The sequence below is a fragment of the Cupressus sempervirens genome, chromosome 3 (assembly GCF_028749045.1).
Source record: "Cupressus sempervirens isolate cs-2001-9-10 chromosome 3, ASM2874904v1, whole genome shotgun sequence".
Lineage (NCBI taxonomy): Eukaryota > Viridiplantae > Streptophyta > Pinopsida > Cupressales > Cupressaceae > Cupressus > Cupressus sempervirens.
The window spans coordinates 288582651-288604542 of record NC_143120.1 but is presented as its reverse complement, the minus strand read 5'-3'; the positions used below and the strand labels follow the sequence as shown (position 1 = coordinate 288604542).

At 33.9% G+C, this 21892-nt stretch overlaps 2 pseudogenes; one reads left to right on the top strand and one right to left on the bottom strand.

Annotated features, from left to right (window-relative positions):
• Window positions 1-3173: 3173 nt before the first annotated feature.
• Window positions 3174-8996, bottom strand: LOC149566086 (leucoanthocyanidin dioxygenase-like; annotated as a pseudogene).
• An 8152-nt stretch (window positions 8997-17148) lies between these two features.
• LOC149566085 (jasmonate-induced oxygenase 4 pseudogene) lies at window positions 17149-18673 on the top strand (annotated as a pseudogene).
• The last annotated feature ends 3219 nt before the right edge of the window (window positions 18674-21892 follow it).

Here is a 21892-nt window from a genome sequence, read left to right as displayed (position 1 = left end):
ATTAGCCAGTTGGAAGTGCAGGTGGGAAATATCCCAAACAAACCCATGGATAATGAACAAAACCTCCGAATGCTTATTAAGAAAAGTGGTAATGAAATAGAATAGGTGACTTCTAGTATTTGTGTTGCTATTGCCAGTCTTGGAAAACACACAAATGAAGAGATCATATCACTAAGGGGTCCAAGAAAGAGAACCAGACAATGTTCTAGGAAGCGGGCTCAGGAGGTTTTTGGTGTTTTAGTTGCTGATTCAATTCAAGACACTGTAGAGATTGGAAAAGAGGTTGTCAAAATGATCAAAGAGCTATAGTAACAACTCTTACTGGGTTTTGATCTCTGGTTTTTGTCCCAACTTTTGGTCTTTTTTTGCTGGTTACGGTTAATGGTTTATGTTTTTGGTCCTATTTACTGGTGTTTGTCTAGTCTTTAAACTAAGTTCAAGGTCTCTGTAAAACCTAGGTACTTTGATTGGATATTTTATGTGGTTTCAGGTCCCTGTAAAACCTAATTTTGATTTTGTTTCTTAGTAGGTTTCAGGTCCTTGTAAAACCTGGTGGACTTTAATGCTTTATTTTTTTTGCTTTTGTTGAAGGGTTTCAAGGTCCCTTCAAAACCTATTTTTACCGTAATTACCATAAGTTTTAATATGGATAAAAGTGTTTCATTTTCAACAACCATTCTAAATGGTGATAGTTCAGAAAATAATGTTTTGCATGCTGGATTGAAAATGATAGTAAATTCTTTTATAGTGTGATTTCCAGGAGGGAAATATCTTATGATATCTTGTCAATGAACTATGATATGAGCTTTCATGTATTCCCGCACTAGATGTTTAAGGTGAACTAATTCACCATTAGTCATGAATGGGGATAGAACAAGAATTTTCTTGGTGTTTGGTGTTGGCTGAATGTCTCCCCATCCATTGTATTTGAACATGACAACATGCTTATCATAAAAATATCTTTCCAATATTTTTCTTTGCATTCATCAGGAAGTTCTAGAAGTTTTTCAAGAATACTATATTTTTGATTTTCAGAGAGGTGATTTGTATTGTGATCTAACAAAACAAATGCATCAAGAAAATCCATATTTGTGTGATGTGGAGATAAAAAAAATTGTTTGCAATAAGGAATATTTCTTAGAATTTACTGAACATCAGTTAGTTCTAAGATATATCTTCAATTTAGTGTCATTCTTTTGTTGATATAATTTTTATGGAAATAATCATATAAATATCATTAATATAAATAATTCCATACATACTATTCAATAAATGTGCAACAGATGACTATCAATTACAATGTTTAATTTTGCATCAATGCATTTCTTAAATAATAATGCATTCCACTATTCATTGCATGTTAATAGTATAATTAGTATTCAAATTCTAAAGTTTTCTACAGTAATTATAGTATCCTAAGTTTACAACCAATTAGATTCATATATCGATACAATACTCATATTACTTGTACATACTTGTTCATTGGTAGCATAAAGTGCCCAGATAGAGCACCTAGTCTCTGCAATATTCTCCATACTTTGTAGATACATGTAACAATAGGCAAAGGACAATAGTCTCTATGTTATTTTTCACACTTCATACATACATGTAACCATAGGAAAAGGATGATGTGATATAACTGAAATAGGACATTAGTACTTTCAATTTATAGTACTACTAGACAATCAAATAGTTCATGAAGAACTTGCAATTGAAGGAGTTGGAGCAATCAAATATGTAGTTGGAGTAGTCAGATCTACTTCAGTTGGGAGTTCTTTCTCACTTAGATTCTTTTGTTCACATGGAACACTAGTCCCCTTGGGTAGATCTATGTACAAAGACATGAATGCATTGTACACATTTGTCACTCTTGTCACAAGACGTTTGCCCAAGTGAGCAGTGTGTGCATTTAATGCATGAACTAGAACAAGATCACACTCATTAGTAATAGCTAGATGCACAACACTAAAAATATATGATGCAACCTCACACTCTTCAAGTGCTCTATGGGAAAAGAGGCCACCAACAATAGATGCATGTTGAGTTCCTCTATATGCACAAATTGCTTCATGGTATCCTATCAATGGCATAAAGTACTCTCATACATAAGCTATTATGACCATTTTTTATTATATAATTTCCTACTTTTGACATTGCTCAAGTAATTTTTTGTACAACTTTCTTTAGAATTGCAAAATTTGTTTAAGAACTCAATAGATTTGCATTTGACCATTTGTGAAGAGGTTAAAAATTCTAAAAACAAATAGCCCTCTACTATTAAAGAAAATAATTAAAGATATCATAGCCATCTAGTTGAGATGAGTTGTAGCCACTTTCATCAAATAAGTGACATCTCTCTTGGCTAAAGATTAAGTACACTTGTACAATTATTGCACATTCTTTTCATTCCTATATCAATAATTTACAATGTTTTGATATGGTTTGTGCTTTTGGAATAATCAAATTTATGTTTATTTTTTCTCATTTTCTTATTACAAGATGATATAAATTTTTAATTTCAAGCATTAACATACACAAACTTATTAATTTTTATATTTAATCTTTTTATAGAAAGTCTATTTAATTTTACATATGTTTCTTTAGATCTTTTAACAATTTGAAAAAAATCTATTGATAACGTAAAAAAAATCAAATCCTATGATTTCTTAAAGCTCACAAAATATCTCCCAAAAAATATTTATAATGAATGCTATGTCCCCCATCAATTGAATTGACTAATACCTACCCCTTCTAGCCTACTTGCCTCATTTCCCATTGAGTTGTTTAAGTACATTTCCTACTTAAATTTAAACAAGTAGTGTCCCATCCAACTTTCAATCATCAAAAAAGTATTTAAGTTTTTTTTCTCTCCCTATTTTAATCTTGTCATTATAATTTAACAATTGAAATCAAACATTCAAAAAAAAAAAATATAGAAGAGTTGAAAATTAGCAGTGAATGGCATCCATTTCCTTTATAAATTGATGCTCACTTTCTTTAAAAAAATTAAAAACTTTCAAGTCATAGAAGGGAAATTATATTCAAATAATTTTAAATGCTTTGAAGATAAACTTTCTGATAAGAATAGTTGACCATGAGTTCACAAACCAAACTAGGAATGAATAATAAAAATCAAACATAATTTTTTAAGAAAAACCTTTCTCTTAGAGAAGTCAAGAGTGTTGCAGTTGATGAACATGCCTCTTTCCATCAAGACCTTTGATGAAGAACTTTTGTAGGTACTCTTTCCATGAGGAAACCTGATACAAAGTAGAATTCTCTTTATCAATCAATGCTAGAAGAGGAGAAATAGTAGCTTCATCATGTGGATAACAAAACATGACCCATGAAATCCTTTCTTTCTCCTTGTTCACTACACTCCTATGCTCCATGCTCTTGTATCTCCCATTGCTCATTATCTGCAAAAAACCCAACTTTTTTCTTAATGGGGGAATCTAATAACTAGCTTCTTCCATTCAATACTTGTTTTCAAAACAAAATCTTGGAAAATATTCTCAACATCATTATAATAATTGAATGGAAAACTCAAATGCAAATTTCAAAACAAAATCTTGGAAAATATTCTCAAAATCATTATAATAATAGAGTGGAAAACTCAAATGCAAATTTTGGTACCTCCAATGCATCAGGAATGCTAATAATGAGGGTGCCAGGGGAACTTTGAACATCAACCCAATTCCCATCCTTTCTAATTTGTAGGCCAGGGGTTTCATCATGGAGAAGAAATGTAAGTACATTGGGATCAGAATGAGGAGAAAGTCCAAGTACAATTTCTGACCGAGGACATGGTGGATAATAGTTAATCCTAATATGCATTTCTTTTCCCTCTCCAATCACTACTATGTTTATTAGATTTTCACCTTCTAATCCCAACCCTTTGCTCAACACTTGAAGCAAAACTGTAACAAGCCCAAAGAATGTGAAATGAAAATGTAAGCATGTGCGCGCACACACACACACACAACAAATTTATTATAATAACAAGTGAATATATACAACCTAAAAACTGTTTGGACAGTTGAGAAAAACTATATTAATCGTTACATAACCAAACTGCTAGAAAAGTACTTCTGAAATAAATTAAAATAAAGATATCTTGAAGCATTAGTTAGCATTATCCCCTTAATCTAAAGGGATATTTGTCATGCCAAGTTATATCCAAAACTATTCAAATTTAACACATCCCAGTGCTTTAGTAAAAATATCAGCAATTTGTTCTTTAGTGGAACAATGTTTCAGCTATATAGTTTTTGCCTCAACATGATATCGAATCAAGTGATATTTGGTATTGATATGCTTGGTTTGATTATGAAATTTAGGATTCTTGGCCAATTGTATTACAAAATTATTATCAAAAAATAAAGTTGTTGAAGTTATCTATTTCTCCTACAAGTCATCAAGAATTTTCCTAAGCCACACAGTTTCTTTCGTAGCTTGAGCCATTGCTACATATTCTACTTTAGTTGTAGAGTTAGTAGGAATTGTTTTTTTCTTTGAGCTCCAAGTAATAGCATCTAATCCTAGGGTCATCAAATAACCAGAAGTAGATAACCCATTCTCTTTGTCACCATCAAAATCTGAGTCGAAATAGCCTATAAGATGGAAGTCTAAAACTTTTGAATACTTTATGCCAAGAGTTTGAGTTCCTTTTAAATATTTTAAAACTCATAGTGTTGCAATCCAATGACCTTCACATGGTTTATGCATAAATCTAGACAAAATTCCTACTGTAAAGGCAATGTCAGGGCGAGTAGTGGTGAGATAAATCAAACTTCCAACAAGCTGCCTATACTTGGTTGGATCTTCAAAAGAATTTCCTTCATTGGATGAAATCTTCATATTTTTCTCCATTGGAGTGGAAACAAAATTATAGTCTTTCATGCCAAATCTATATAATAAATCTCCAACATTATTTTTTAGAGAAATAAAAATGAACTTAGGATTTTTAATGATTTCAATACCTAAGTAATAATGAAGTAATCCCAAGTTAGTCATATCAAAATATTTTTTCAACTCTCTCTTAATGGATTCTATATAATCATCATTATTGCTTATGATGAGAAGATCATCAACATATACAACTAGATACACAATTGATCTACCAATTTTCTTGACAAAGAGAGTTGCATCATCTAGACTAAAATGCTTGTAGTCTAATTTGAGGAGGTGCTTAGTTTATTTTTCATATGAAGCACGTGGTGCTTTCTTCAAACCATACAAATATTTCACCAATTTACATACCTTTTGTTCCTAGCCTTTGATAACAAAACCTTGAGGTTGCAACATATATACATCTTCCTTCAAATCTCCATTCAAAAAAGGTTGTTTTAACATCCATATGATGTATATTCCATCCTTTTTGTGTTGCCAAAGAAAATAATGCTCGAATAGTTCCCCACTTGGCTGTAGGAGCAAAAGTTTCAGTGTAGTCAATACCTTCTCTCTAAGCATATCCTTTTTCTATAAGCCTTGCTTTTTGTTTGTCAAGTGAACCATCAACTCTATATTTGTTCTTATATACACACCTATAGCCAATAGGTTTGGCTCCAATTAGAGGATCCACAAATCTCCAAGTTCCATTTTTTTATGAGAGTGTCATACTCTCTTTGCATTGCACTTCTCCATGCATCACTTGTTGTTGCTTCTTGAAATGAAGAAGGTTCATCAACAATAGAAAATTTTAATTCAAAATCTTCATACCTCTTAGGAATTTTCTTGGTTCACATTGATCTACAGATTGATTGCCTTGATGTTTTATCAATCTCCAGAGCCTTTGAATTAGATTCTTCACAAGCTAGTTCATATTCTTTTTCAATAGGTTCTTCACAAACAATTTTTGATTTTTTGGAACTATTGTGTTCTCTTTCAATAGGTTGTTCACAAACTATTTCAGCAATTTTTTTAGAGCTATTGTCTTCTCTTTCAACAAGTTCTTTATTCTTTGTAACTTCCAAATATTGACCTAGAAAGGTTATCCCCCCTTCAAGAGTTGGAAGTTCATTATCTCATTCATGATAGATTTTTTTTGATTGAAATCTATCAAGATGAGAAAGTTATTTGTCAATATTGTGTGCATCTTTGTCAAATTCAAGAAATATAACATCTCTAGAAATAATGAATTTTTTTTTCTCCTCATCATATAGATGATAAGCTTTGGTAGTAGAATATCCCAAAAAAATGCATTTTCTACTCCTAGCTTCCAATTTATTTCTTAGCTGAGCAGGAATTAAAGCATAACCTATGCAACCAAAAACCCTAAAATGCTTGACACAATTTGGAAGATGGCCATGCAACATTTCATAGGGAGTTTTACTTTATAGTGGAGTAGAAGGACTTCTGTTCTTTATGTAGATAGCACAAAGAATTGCTTCTCCCCAAAACATTAATTTAACATTTTTAAAAAACCTCATAGATCTTACCATATTCAGGAGTGTTCAATTCATATGTTCAACTACACCATTCTACTGTGGGTTATAAGGAATGATTTTCTGATGCTTAATTCCATTTTCCTACAAATATTTTTCAAAATGTTTAGAAGTGTACTCACCACCATTATCACTTCTTAGGGTTCCAATGTTTAGTTGAGTCTCATTTTTAATCCACAAATGGAATTTTTTTAAGGTATCGAAAGCTTGAGATTTCTCTTTTAATAAATAAACCCAACACATCCTAGTATATTCAGCAATAAAAGTCATTATGTATTTGTTACCACTGCCAATGGAAAAGACATAGCCCCACACAAATATGAGTGAGTGAGACCCAGCTTTCTAGAAGCTCTAAACATAGAGTCATGAAAAGGTTGTTTACTGTGTTTGCCTAAAATGCAAGCATGACATTGAGAATTTTTTTTTGGAATAGTGGGAAGTCCTTGAATTCCATTTTGTTTCATAATTTTGAGACTATCATAGTTAATGTGATCAAATATTGCATGCCATAAAAAGTTGGAAGAAATATTACCACCATGCTGTGAGAAATTTGCATAATTCTAAGAACTTGATGAAGTACCTTTCAAATATAAAAGTTTGTCATCTTCCACTCTAGTCATTACAACCACATGATCATCATCTCTTCTAATCTCAATAATGCCATCAAACATATGTATTGAATGACCTTGCTGTCTAATATGCACAAGTGATATTAAATTTCTCTTCAATTGTGGAAGATATAGAACATTAGAAACTATGTAATTAAAAAGACTTGGTAATTTAAGTCTAATAAACCCAATGCCTAAAGGTTTTAACTCAGATTTGTTAGCAAAATATACTACCCATCATCTTGATCATTGAAAGTCTCAAAAAAATCTCTTCTAAATGTCATATGACATGTGGCTCCATTATCTAACAACTAAGTATCATTCAAACTAGAATTTGAAGTACTAAAAACTTCATCAATCCCAACATTACAATGTGCTATAACATAATGTATAGATTTTGGAGGGTTACCTCTATCTAGTGGCTTCTCCTTCTTGTCACAAATCTTCTCCCATGGAGTTCGACAAAGATTTGCACTATGACCCATTTTTCCACATCTATAGCATTGTATAGATTGCCTCTCTTTTTGTTGATAATCCCTATTCTGGTGTTGTGGCTGAGAATATTGTCTATCAACTTGATAATTTTTGTTCCCCCTACCTCTAAACTATCTTCTTCGTTGACCTCTATTGCTACTATCATGTCTAGAAGGCTCATCTTTGGATGGTTGCCCCTGTTGTTTTTGTGCAAGACACAAAGTCTTAGCATTCGAAAGTGATTCTTTCTTCCCAAATGCTTTTTCCCTCTTTGTAATCTTCTCCATAAGTTTTTCAAATGTTATATCTTTCATCTTTTCACTAGCTTGAAGAGATTCAAGATAGTGTGAACAATTAGGATAAAGAGCTTTAATAAAAAGAAGTGAGTTGTAGATCTAATTTTACACCCGTGACTTCAATATCATGAAATAAAGCCTTAATTTTAGAAACTAACTTCATTGGATCATTATCTTTCATTTCTAAGTTGAATAACTTCATTAATAATTAAATGATTTCAAGTTCTGAATGAGAATCATATAAATCTTTGAGTTTCTTTAATGCTACAAATGCACTCTTACAAGAGATTATATGTCTACTTACCTCTTCAGTGAGAGCATAAGCCTTTTTGTCTTTACCCTTCTAGAGGACAAGTTCTTTTTCATCTATAGGCTGATTTGGCTCTTCATTTTCATCTTTTCTTTCACAAACCTCATCCCACACATCATTAAAAATAAGAATATTTTTAACTTTTCGAAACCATTCATGGTAATTCTCTTTTCTAGAGAGAACTATTCCAACAATTGAAATTAAAGAATGCATTGGAATCACAATTCAATCTAAATTCCTTTTCTCCAACAACTTGGCCTTGATTCCACTGTAACAGGCCCAAAGAATATTAAATGAAAATGCACACACACACACACAAAAAATTTATTATAATAACAAGTGAATATATAAAACCTAAAAACTATTCGAATAGTTGAGAAAAACTATATTAATCATTACATAATCAAGTTGTGAGAAAACTACTTCTTAAATAAATTAAACTAAATATATCCTGAGGGATTAGTTAGCAAAAACTTCCCACAATTTATATATCTCTCTTGAGTATTCATCCATAACCTCCCTATAAATATATCAAAACTATCAAATTGTATGCTTCTCATTTTTACGAACTACATAACCATATGAATTTCATACACATAAGCTAACACCCACAAAAGAAAATGATGATTTGAAGAGAAGAAAACCATGTACATTAAATCAAAAGGCCTTTGGGGCCATTTAGACATATCCCTTCTTTCAGTTGGCCAAGCAATGTTCCAATAAAAATCTTCCCAGTCCAATTTGTCATCCAGGGAATACCCTATAGTTTACTTTCATACCCAAGTTTTCCAGATTGTTTTCTTTTGTATTCTTCCTTCTCTTCAATGGGAAGATTTAAAAAATCTATGCCCACTTGTTGCATTTGAGAGATGAGAGAGAGTGGGATTCCATGATTGATGATCTGAAAGAAACCTCAGTTTTGTGCAGCTGTTGAGATTGCTGCAATGGTTTCTTGTTGAAGATGTTGTTGGGCTCCTTGCAAGTCAATGATAGCAATGTGTGTGTTGCATGGCTTGGATGCCACGAGTTCAAATCAGAGATATTGGAGAGGAACAACTTGGATTCCACTTTCTACTAGCGTCTAAACTCTTGGTAAGCTATCTTGACTCTTCATTATCCAAGGATTGCCTTCACATTGAGGCATGTAGATAGAGGCTTTGAGCATTTCACTATAGGGAAGAGCGATTATCTTTCTTTATTGGAATAGCATATGTCAATCCTTATTGAATAGTGTATATTATGATTATGTCTATATATAACTTTAGTACTCGTTAAAAAATATGATGTTTGAATTTGTGTTAATATTTAACAATCAAAGAAATGGAGTTAAACATACACAAAGAAGTCAAAGAAATGGAGTTAAACATACACAAAGAAGACAAATACACAAGAACATGTTTGGAAAAACTTGACTGCATTCACATTTTAGTTGGAAATTATTCGTATTAATCAACCAATACATTACATAGGCTAGGAACAGCTTAAACATCACACACTAAAATTAATTCCTAGACCAAAAGTGTTAAATAGTCAAAGTTGACTTTTTTTTCCCCACGCTTAATTCTTCCCTTAGTGTGTGATGTTTAAGGGTGGCCCATAGACTGTGTACAACCAATAAATAGAGCTCTACAAATAAAAAGAGTCAAGAAGGAAAATGAAAATCCATATGACAGTTGGACTCCATATCTCAATAATCTCCCCCATGAAGGCCAACCAACCCAGTCATGCACTAACATTCCCTCATGCATTTCAATTTCAGATCTAAGAATACAATTATATCTTGAAAAGATCTCAAGAAGAGGTAGACAAGAAGGGAAAATGTGACTCCCTAAAACAATAGTTTGAGAGCTTCCTCCAATGTTTTCAGCTATTAGAAAAATACAAGATGTCCATTATTTCAAGAAAGTAAGTGGGAACAACTTACAACTGTATCTCATAAAACTAATGGACAAGAAAGGTACTTGATGGCAGTTTCTCAATGGTCTCTTAGTTTATTGGTATAGTTGAATTATTCTTATTGAGCTTATCATATATCAAAACTTGTAACTCAAGTGCAAGACTCCAACATCAAAATAAATAATGAGGTTGGGGAAGAATTTAGTATAATGCTTTTGTATTGGGTAGCTAATCAAGTTGCAATTGTAAAAATACAATCAATCAAGTTAAATAAATTTAGATTCAAAGTACGTAATAATAGCACACATTAATTGGGATATCGTTTGCAGGCCAAAAAAGGAAGGAGGCCTTGGACTTTTTTCTACTATCTTGTGCAGTCAAGCTCTTGTTGCCAAACTCTATTGGCACTGGTGTTCCAGCCAATCTCATCTTTGAGCTTGTATGCTGTCACACAAGTATTCACTTGGTGTTGAACCTTAAGAAATTTCTAGGTTTTCTCTTGAGGGAAGTGTTAGAATCTGAAAAGATTAATAACCCAGAAAACTAGTGCAAAGAGTAAATATCTAAACTATGAATGCAAATGATACAAAATCAAAATAGCATCATAGAGTTAGTCTCCAAGAGAGTAATGCAAATGCTGGAAGCAAAATAGCATTAAGAGGATGCAAAAATAAGAGATACAAATACAAGCCAGGTAGCATGCTTATATAGGCTAGGAAGAGGGAGGAGGTGGCAACACCAACCAATGAGGAGCAACCATCTATTGGACTAAAGATAGCAAAGTATCTTCCCAAGATAGCTAATGGATGCTCACATGTAGGAAGGTGACACCTCACAACCATTCACCTAATAAGACATGCTTTATTAACCTAAGCGAGATTATTAAAAGTGTAGGAAAAACCTATCAAAATAGGAAAAATAAAAAACTACACTAACACCCCCCCATAAGCGAAGCTTAGGTGGATGTAGAAATGGGTCCCGGCAAGTCAAGCCTGATGAGGTACCCATGTACATAAAATTCCCCCAAAAGAGAGAGAAAAGAGACTCCCCAAAGAAAATTAGGACTCCAAGTGAGAGGAAGAGCCCCCCCCAAAAGATGTAGCATCCCGCACTTCCAGCAAAGCTTGCAAATTTTGTCCGATAGATCCACTTGCATTGAACAAGTTTTCTTCCCTTAGGAAAAAGGACAAGATCCCAAGTGTGGTTCCTCATCAAGGAACTATACTCTTCCTGCATAGCTGTATCCCACTCAAAAATACCAGAAGCCTCATGAAAGGACTGTGGATTTGAGGCAGTAGCAATGAAGATATGTAGAGCATCCTGGAATTGTGAACGAGTCTGCTTGGTGTCTGATGGATCCCCAACCCAATCACCTGTAAACTGCAAGGTCTGTCTAGCCCAAAGTGGACTGGAAGATGGAGAATCTAGAGGAGAATCATCAACCTGTAAATGATGACTAGGAGAGGAAGGAGGTGAGTCCTCTGAATCACTCTCTGCATCAGAAGTGGAGGTAGAAGACTGCTCAAGTGAATCTGACCCATCATGTATTCCACGTGACTCCAATGTCAAAGTAGAAGGCAACCCTGTGACCATGCTTTGCTGGTTAAGCTGATGCAAGTAGTGGAAGTTAAGATGGCCAAACCGCTCATGCCATAATCTGCTCACATCATTAAAGTGAGTGAGTGAAACAATCAAAGGAGGATCAGGAACAAAGTGAGAAAACATATAGAGTCGTGACTGATGATCTGCTCTCCCAACTGCAACTGTAGAATCATTGTGCAACTCACATATCTCCACTGAACTAGGAGTGAACTCAACCCGCTTGCCTAAACCCATGTGAGTGATCTGGTGTACCGATTGGAGATTAGTTGACAATGAGGGTACATAAGGAACATCATGGAATGTACCGTCCCCCACATCAACAGACCCTCTCCCACACACCTGAACAAGAGTGTCATCACCCATCAAAATGGAAGGCATAGTACACGGCTCCAAGGATGCAAGTTCTTCCTTAGATGAAGCCATTTGGTGTGAAGTACCCGAATCAAGAACCCAAGTGGATGGTGAGGAAGTGACTGCAAAAAGGGCCTTCCCCTTTCCTTTCCCCTTGCTATTTTCTTTTTCCTTGTTAGACCCTTCATTAGAACTTTGTTTGATAGACTCAGGAACACTGATATTATTCTTCTCAAGAATGTATGTCAAGTGATCAAGTTGTTTCTGCAAACATTTATGTTCATCATGACCAGGTCTTTTACAATAAGCACATTTGACCTTTTCTTTCTTAGGCTTATTGCCCTTGGAAGATGGTGTATCAATAGTTGAAGAAATCGGCGTCTGATCCTTCTTCTCCTCACTATTCTTTTGTTTCTTCTCCTTACTATTGTTGTTACTACTTTGTCCTTGTTGTTCTTTTGTGTCTTGGTTAGCAGCCAAGGCATGTGACTTAAAGGACTTAAGAATGCCCATCTAGATTAGCTTGTCCTGTTCTCGAGTGAGATTGACAGCAAAATCATCTAAAGATGGCATGGTGAATTGAGTACCAAGTGCACCCTTAGTAGCATAGAAGGTAGAAACAAACACAGAATATTCTGAACTTAGCTTAGAGAGAATACTAAGAATCAGTTGTTCATCTTTCTTTTCAATTCCACATTGTTTTAACTGCAGCCTTAGTGATTTCAATTTGGTGAAGAAATCTTGGATTGTGTTGAAATTTCCTGGACTCAAACTAATTAATTCATTTTCCAACATATGACCCCTCATTGAATCTTGTGTGCCAAATAGTGTCTCTAGCTTTGTCCATACTTCATTTGGTGTATCCAAAGACTCAATGTGAAATAGCAAGTCAGGAGAAATAGACAAACACAATGTTCCATATGCCTCATCACATTTGTTAAACCACTTAGGCTTGTCTTCATCTTTAGTAGGTTCAGTTCCAAGTTCCATAGTTATCTTGTTTAATCCAGCTTTCTTTAAGTGAATTGTCATGCGTGATTTCCACTCAAAGTAATTGTATGGAGTTAGGATGGGCATATTTGTCTGATCCATGATGAAGAAATGCAGAGAAGAAATGCTAAAAAGAAGAGAACCCAGCCACGACAATGCCCCCCCCCCTCTTTACTCAATCAAAGAACCCCCCCTCAAAGAAATATGATTTGGCACTTTATTTTAGTGCATTTACAACTACCACTAGAAAGAATTACTTAGTGGTCTTGATTTCAATGCATTACAAACCCTCATGAAGAGCATATGCTAGAAGTGAAACTTGGGCACAATAATCAAGGAAACAAATAGCACCACTGCGATCTACTCGAAAAATCATGCACTTTCAAAAAAAGAATCGCCTCAATACGAGGTCGTATGAGAAAGTTATGATCCTCCGAAGTTTCCAAAACGAGAACTGTGCACAGTCACGGCTGAGAATCTGCAATTTCTGAAGAATTCATGCATGAAAATCAAAAACTAACTCTATTAGTGGATAGAGCACAAAAAAATAGCCAAGTTCATAACAAGAATCATCAAAATCGGAGTCCGTATGAGCAAGAACGAGACATTTGAAAACTGCATTCAGATCTGCGGCTGCCAACGGAGAGGGGTATGGCTGTAGCTTTGCATGCTCGATTTTGAAAAATATACAACTTGCATGCAAAATCTAAAAGATACCCAGATGGTTTTTCAGGGCTGCGAACAAAACCCAGAAAGCGTTTTTCTTGCTGATGAACAGAAGATGTTACTGTAGTGTAAATCAGACGCCTTTAACATAAAAAAATGGCTCCAAAAATCAGAAAACGACCCCAGCAACCAAAATTTGACATGCAAATGTTGGATCAGCTTCTCAAGTCCATCAATGGCATGCTAGAACCTGCAAAACTGATTGAAAACTCCAAATATGCAAGTTGGTTGTCAGATTTGAGATTGAAACCCCAGAGAAAAACTGTTTTTGTCAAAAATTTTCTGATTCTCAAGATCATCCAAAGATGCAAGAGAAGAGCATACTTCGTTTTTCAAAAAACTAGAATAAAGTTTATTTGCCCCCCCCGAATCTCTCAAATAAGGAAACTAAAATCTACTCTTGCACATAGAAAAGCTCTGATACCATGTTAGAATCTGAAAAGATTAATAACCCAGAAAACTAGTGCAAAGAGTAAATATCTAAACTATGAATGCAAATGATACAAAATCAAAATAGCATCATAGAGTTAGTCTCCAAGAGAGTAATGCAAATGCTAGAAGCAAAATAGCATTAAGAGGATGCAAAAATAAGAGATACAAATACAAGCCAGGTAGCATGCTTATATAGGCTAGGAAGAGGGAGGAGGTGGCAACACCAACCAATGAGGAGCAACCATCTATTGGACTAAAGATAGCAAAGTATCTTTCCAAGATAGCTAATGGATGCTCACATGTAGGAAGGTGACACCTCACAACCATTCACCTAATAAGACATGCTTTATTAACCTAAGCGAGATTATTAAAAGTGTAGGAAAAACCTATCAAAATAGGAAAAATAAAAAACTACACTAATAGGAAGAGGCTCTATGGTGTGGAATACCCTCAAGATTGGTGCTCACCTGGTGAAGAGAACTCTATTTTGGATTTGTAATAGAGGCACTGAGGCTCTATTTTGGAGTGATTCTTGGAATGGGCATCCTCCTCTCTTATCCCCTCATTTACACTTGTAGTCTCTTTGTGATATTTTCCTCTCTGCTAGATGGAATAATGTGGCTCATTATAAGGAGGCTTATAACCTAGGCCTTACTATGGGTTACAAATGGAAGAATTCTTCTAATTGGTTGTCAGGTTGCTCTCTAGGGGACTAGGTGGAACTATCTCAGATATTGGCTTCTAGGGAGTGCAACTCTTTGCAGGAACCTAATGTTTTGGCTTAGGGAGGTGCTTCTTCTGGCAAGTATTCTATTTCTTCAAGGTACCTTGCATTGACTAAGCAAATTTTTGGCAAGGTGGAGGTCTCTTGGTGGAAAAAAGTTTGCAACAACTTTTCATGGCCTAAGTGTAACTTTTTCCTTTGGATTCTGGTTTACAATTGTTGTCTTACTTGGGAGAATCTCTACAAAAGAGGCTTCCAGGGGTCGTCAATCTATTTTTTATGCCACAATAGTGAAGAGATTATCTCTCACCTTTTTTTCTAGTGCCCATTTATCAAATAGATTTGGCACTTCTTGTGGAGTGTGTGGGGATGCACATGTTGTTATGTTTCCTCCTTGTCTAAATTCTGGGACCATCTGGGCCATCCCCCTCCAAGACTTCTTTTCTCTAGGTTGCTTGGACTATTGGCTCTTCCCTTATTTTATGGCATGTTTGGCTTGAATAGGAGGGTCTTTCATGATATGCAGTTTGAGATTAGTCACCTGTGGAGGAAAATTGCTAATTCTCTTCATGAAACACTCCTAGCTAAATGTGAAATTGGTTGAGGTTTGGATCCTAGAGATGCTGATATTTATTCTCGTCTTTCCTTTCCTCTTCAAGGCAGCATTCCCTTGGTCCCCCACAGTCGCTTTGGGAATAGAGCTAGGCAACACTCTTAACATGTTAATTGTGAGGGGCATTGGACTTCTCTTGAGGCTGGAGTTCTTAAAATCAACACAGATGGCTCTTCTCAGGAAATCCTAGTCCAACTAGTATTGAGGGAGTTGAGTGTGATAATTCTAATGATATTCAGTTTCTGTTTTCTATATACGAGGGTTACCATACTAATAACCTCATGGAAGCCTTGGCTATCTTGGTTACACTAGAACAACAATGTTAACATGGTTGGAGAAGAATTATTTGTGAGACCAACTCATAGGTGGTTGTGAATTTATTGAATAGAAGGAACCTTGTGCATGTGGGTTGGCATTGGGCTCTAGTTATTTAGTAGATCACTTAGTTATGCAATTCTCTGGATTCTGTGTCTTTTGTGCATATCTCTTGTGAGTGGAATGGTGTGGTTGATTGTTTGGCTAAATGGGCCTCCTAGCATGGGCCGGATTGGAACATTATTGATCATAATCTCCCCCTTGATTTATCTCAAATGTTGGGTCATCTTGTGTGCTAGGATAAAGTTTTGTAGTTCCTTTTGTTTCTTGTATTGTTCTGTTCTCTTTGATATTCAATAAAAAAATTACCCCTCTTTTAGTTTAAATCATGAAGATAGGAATTTGCCAAATTTCTAATTAGGTACATCATGAAAATTAACTCTATTGAAACACATAATTAGTCTTTCATAATATTAAATTTCAATTCCTTTATAAATATTTGCACCTAATATTTGGAAATGTAAAAAGTTGTAAAGTACTTGTGCCTATTATTTCACCTTATTCTATATTTGAGAGAGATTTTATGGTATGTGCAATAAGCTAATTTTCATAATTTTCTTGGAATTCTTGATTGAATTTAGATCTAAATTAAAAAAATCTAATATACTAAGTTTGAAAATTGATATATAACATATTAACATAAAATATGAATTATATTAGAAATTTTGTTAGAATTCTTTGAAATATGCCTTACAAAAGAATGCAAGTAATAAAAATTGAATCATTTCTACTAAACCTCTAAGAAGATAGAAATCATCTAAACTAAAAACTCTTGAGTTTGATGAGTTCAATGAGAAAATAAATTTGAAAGGTATAAATAGTTTCTTATAAAAAAATTCATTCAACCAAATTTTTTCTTTAATCTTAAGGTTGATCTTGCCAAGATGTCAAAAACTTAATATCAACAAGAGACATTTTTAGGTTTCCACCACCCAAAAATGAAAATAAATTATGTTATTCGATGGAACAATAATATAAAACCCCCTAGAACCAGAGGATTGATAGAAAGACCACGAAACCAGACAAAATAGCACTAGAAAAACATATTTTAGCTTTGACTCCTCTAAAAAAAATACTAGATTGTCTATTACTTATATGAAGATTCATGTTTTCTCTAAAAATGATAATGAAACACCTCCTCAGAAACATAAGGTTGAACTGTCCTTGGAAACATAAGGTGGAACTGTAGTTGAATGAGGCAAAAATAACCAAACCCAAATTATGAAAGGTCTAAATTGTGATTGTGGGTCACAATGAAAGAATGCAAGACCCTGAGAAGACAAATCATGAGCACGAATTGGTAAAATGGGTAATTTACCAAGAATTCAAACAGTTCAAACATTATCAGAGAGTGGGATTGAAACAGTTCCCCTCCAATATGTGAGATCTGATCTTGAACCTACCAAAGCCCAAAACACCCATATTCCAATCATGGATTGGCATGGCTTGAGTATCTCACATCTACAACAAGAAACCATTGCACAAATCTCTAGTGCTACACAAAACTGGGGTTTCTTTCAAATCATCAATCATGGAATCCCACACTCTCTTATTTCTCGAGTACAAGCCTTGGGAAAGGCCTTTTTCAATCTTCCCATTGAAGAAAAGGAAGCATATAAAAACAAAGAAGCTGGGAGCCATATTGGATATGTAAGTAGAGTAGGATACTCCTCAGATGCAAAACTGGACTAGGGGGATTATTATTACAACGTTGCTTGGCCTTCTGATAGAAGAAATATGTCCAAATGGCCCAAAAAATCTTCTGATTTCTTGTACACTATTTTCTTCTCTTCAATCATCACTTTTTTTTTTGTGGGTCTAGAAATATTTCTGATGGGTATGTAATTCTTATTATTTGCAATGAGGTTATGGATGCATATGGTGAAGAGGTATATAGATTGTGGGAAGTTTTGATGGAGGCTCTGAGCAAAGGATTTGGATTGGAAGATGAAAATGCATTGAACAAGGCAGTGGATGCAGATAAGAAAGAAATTAAGTTTAGGATTAACTATTATCCACCATGTCCTCAGCCAGATTTGGTACTTGGACTATCTCCTCACTCTGATCCCAATGTTGTTACATTTCTTCTGCATGATGAAACTCCTGGACTGTAAATTAGAAAGGATAGGAATTGGGTTGATGTTCAAAGTGTCCTTGGTGCCCTCATTGTTAACATTGCTGATGCACTTGAGGTACCCAGATTGATATTTCAATTTTCTTTTTCTTTTATATTGAAGTTGAGAATTAGTTCTTATATTCTGTTTCCAAAAAAAAGACCAGTTTTCTACAATTCATAAGAATAATCACTAATGTTTATTATATCTATTATTTAAAAAAAATTAATCAACATTTCAGATCTGGGATAGCAGCTGCAAAAAGTTGAAAAAATCTTTTTTTCTTACATTCTGATTTGAAAAAAGTTGATAATAAAAAATGTTCACACAATTAAATTTATCAATTAACATATTGTATAAATCTAATAACCCTCAATATTAAATCAATCAAATTATTGAACTGCCATTTAAGAATAAAAACTACTAGTTTTTCATGACTTTTCATTTAGGGTTTTTTTTTGTTGCAGATAGTGAGCAATGGAAGATACAAGAGCGTGGAGCACAGGAGTGTAGTGAACAAAGAGAAAGGAAAGATTTCATGGGCCATGTTTTGTAATCCACATGATGAAGTTATTCTTTCACCTCTTCCTGCCTTGATTGACAAAGATCATCCTGCTTTATACCAGAGTTCGTCATGGAAAGAGTATCTACAAAAGTTCTTCATCAAAGCTCTTGATGGAAAAGGGCATGTTCATCAACTGCAACAATCTTGACTAATGCATTTGTGCTCCACCATTATTTCTTAAAACAAACTATTTTCTTAGATGGTGATGCCTGGTTTGGTTGGTTTGGTTTGCAAGCTCATTGTCAGCCATTCTTATCGGCAAGCTATTTAAATATTTGAAATATTATTTCTCTTCCATGGCTCAAATGGTGTCAATTGCTAAACAAGAGTTGGGCGCAGTTGGAATCCCTATCTAAGGTGGGATAGCAAGAGAAACTGTGTGTTCATTATATACATAGTTTCTTAAGTTTGTTAAGTTAATTTTAGGTATAATATACTATGCTATGATCCCTTGTTTATCATGGGTTCTCATTAAGCTTTGATTAGCAAGATTTAACATTTAACATCATAGATTATTTACTTTGAAGGATCATTCTAACAAAAACAGATGTGATTTTTTGGAGACTGTTAAGAAGTAGAGAGTAGCTGACCAAAGTTATTTCACAAGTTATGAACATTTTGAATTTTCATATTGCTATGATATAAGTTTACCCCTAATTAATTGCACAATTATTTTCTTCATGAGAAACAATATTTATCTATGGTTGGCATAACAGCTTTGATGTGCATATCTATTTTTCCTAGATCCAATTTTGGGGCTTAGGTATTTTATACTCCTAGTTGGGCCTCAATTTTCTCTAATCAGTAGAAGTTGCCTATATTTTGCATTCACAGGAGGTGTCATCATTTGGCTGAAGTCAACATACCATTTTAAAAATTTATCTTGTCTATCTATTTTCTAAGTTTTTCGTTCATTTGAACGGTGTCAAATGACAATTGCATCATTAAAAAACTAGCCATGATCATCTTTTTACGTTTGAAAAAATTATGTATTGAACTATAAAATTCTAGCTTCCACGGGTCTCAGTTACTTGCAAAGGATTCTTAATTTTTCGCAATGGGACTAACTGAAAAAAATTTAAACTCCCCTCCCTCCCCCATGATTACATGATTACTACATAAAATCCTTGGAATAATGTTTACCCTATAGATGTACAATGATGCATTCATATGATATCATACATAAACTAGAGCCAATTGATGTTCTGAGCCTCAAATGTGGTGTCAAATTCAAAAGACAGTGCAAAGGATTTCTCTAAAAGTCCATGTTTATTATATATATACAACCTTGAAGGAACATGTAAAGTGACATGATAGAAGCTTGTAACAATAATGAGAATTGACTTAGGCATAAAATTAGAATTTCAAAAATGATTGTCTCTCTTGGTGAGTATAGTACGGTGAATGTTGAACTTCTCTAATGTAGTGGGAATAAGGTTGTTTCAATGCAAATCAATTCTTGTTTTCTATTACAAACTTAGCTTAATAGCATTATGAAGTTTATGAAAACAAAAATGATATCATAAGTATGTAAGATGGAAAGAAGATTACGTTATCTGCAAAGAATTGGAGGATTTTATAGATAAAATAAATGACAAAAGGAACTCTAATCTTTAAAACTATTGTTTTTTAAGAACTAGAGATGTTAACTATATTGTAAGTACAAAATAGAATTAATTGAGCACCAATATACATAGCAAATTGTAACATGAAATTATATTAAATTAAGAAAATACTAAATTACTCACATGTCGCAAGAGTGTGTGACTAGAGGAGGCATCAAACATGTAATTAGTGGAAGGCTTTATTGGGGAAACCAAAGAAATAGAAAGAGGCAACCATGAGCTCTATTGTTGGTAGAGACAAAGCCATTCACCATATCAGCTGATTTGCTGGCAACTGCATACAGTAAGGAATTGTGTTAAATACTTAGCTTAAGCATACATGGATGACTAGATACGATTCTTGTGAAAGAAATTTATTCACTATATTTGTATTGGATTTGCAAAGAAGAACAATATTCAAATTGCTCAAGACACAGTTCCAAGCACTCAAATTGAAATCTTAGGTAACAATAGAAGATCAAATACTGAAGCAGAAGTTATCAAAATTTAACCTACAATCAAGTTTTCATGCTTCACCCCACAATTTGTGGATAGATATAATTATAACATGAACATACAATTTTAAAGAACTATTTTTTTAATAAAATAAATAGTTCTATATAAATTTGAGAAAAAATTATGGACATTTTATGCTTAACATCATTTCTATGCCTTGATTATTGATTATTCTATAATGATGTACAAAAATCGATCAAACAAAATAGGGCCTTTGTTGAATAATTTTTTTTTGACAATCTTCATAATACAGATACTTCTCAAGCTCACCTAAGTTAGGTGCATTTCATAATAATCATTAGACCATAAATTTACTCTGATAGAATACCAGTCAATATCACCCATTGCACCAAGTACACCCAAGTCCGACTTAAGCCAAATGTCCTCTTCAAACAACCTACTAGATGCTACAAACGTTAAAGTATAGTGAGCCTACATATAATCATAATTGCAACATATTAATTTGCAAATAAGAGCAATCTGCGCTATCATCATTATTTTATTTTTGGTAGAAAAGGTAAGTTACCACCAAGCAAACAATGTAAAGAAACAAACCTAGATGATTGTATTACAATATTTTGTATGTTATAAGCGAAAGAAGAGAGGTGAACGTTCTTGGGGAAACAGAAAAAAATTAAGATATGGATTAAGTTATAACAACCTATTGCCATCAGTATTACTCAAACTTTAGGGAAGGCGAGTAGAAAATCAACATAAATGCAAATTTTATGTGGCATGCATTATCTAGATTTAGAAAAGGGTTAGATACTAAAATCTAGCAAAAATAGACTAAAAGAAAATTATATTTTTACATTAAATTTTTTGAAAAAGGATTTACTACTTACCAAGTTGAGGTCTCCAAAAATGATCTGGATTTTGATGAAAGACTTTCTTGGGAGCTCTGTGATACCCATGCAATAATTATATTGTATATGCTAAAGACTGATTTTGTACTCATTGAAGTGAGATAAATCCAGCCTGAGAGACTTGTACAACTATACATGGTAAACATTGAGGGGAAATATGAGGCCTAAATCCTAATGGTTATTTTGAAACATGAAAATAGGAGCCCTGACTCTGAGCAGACCGAAATTAATTTTATTATGATTCCGTACATAATGAATAGTACTATCCTTGTCCTTACTAATGAAAAGTAGAATATCAATATCAAATGCAATAAAAGGACATTTAGAAACAACAAATGGGACACATATGGCTGAAGAATCATCCTCCAAGGAAGTTGTATGCTT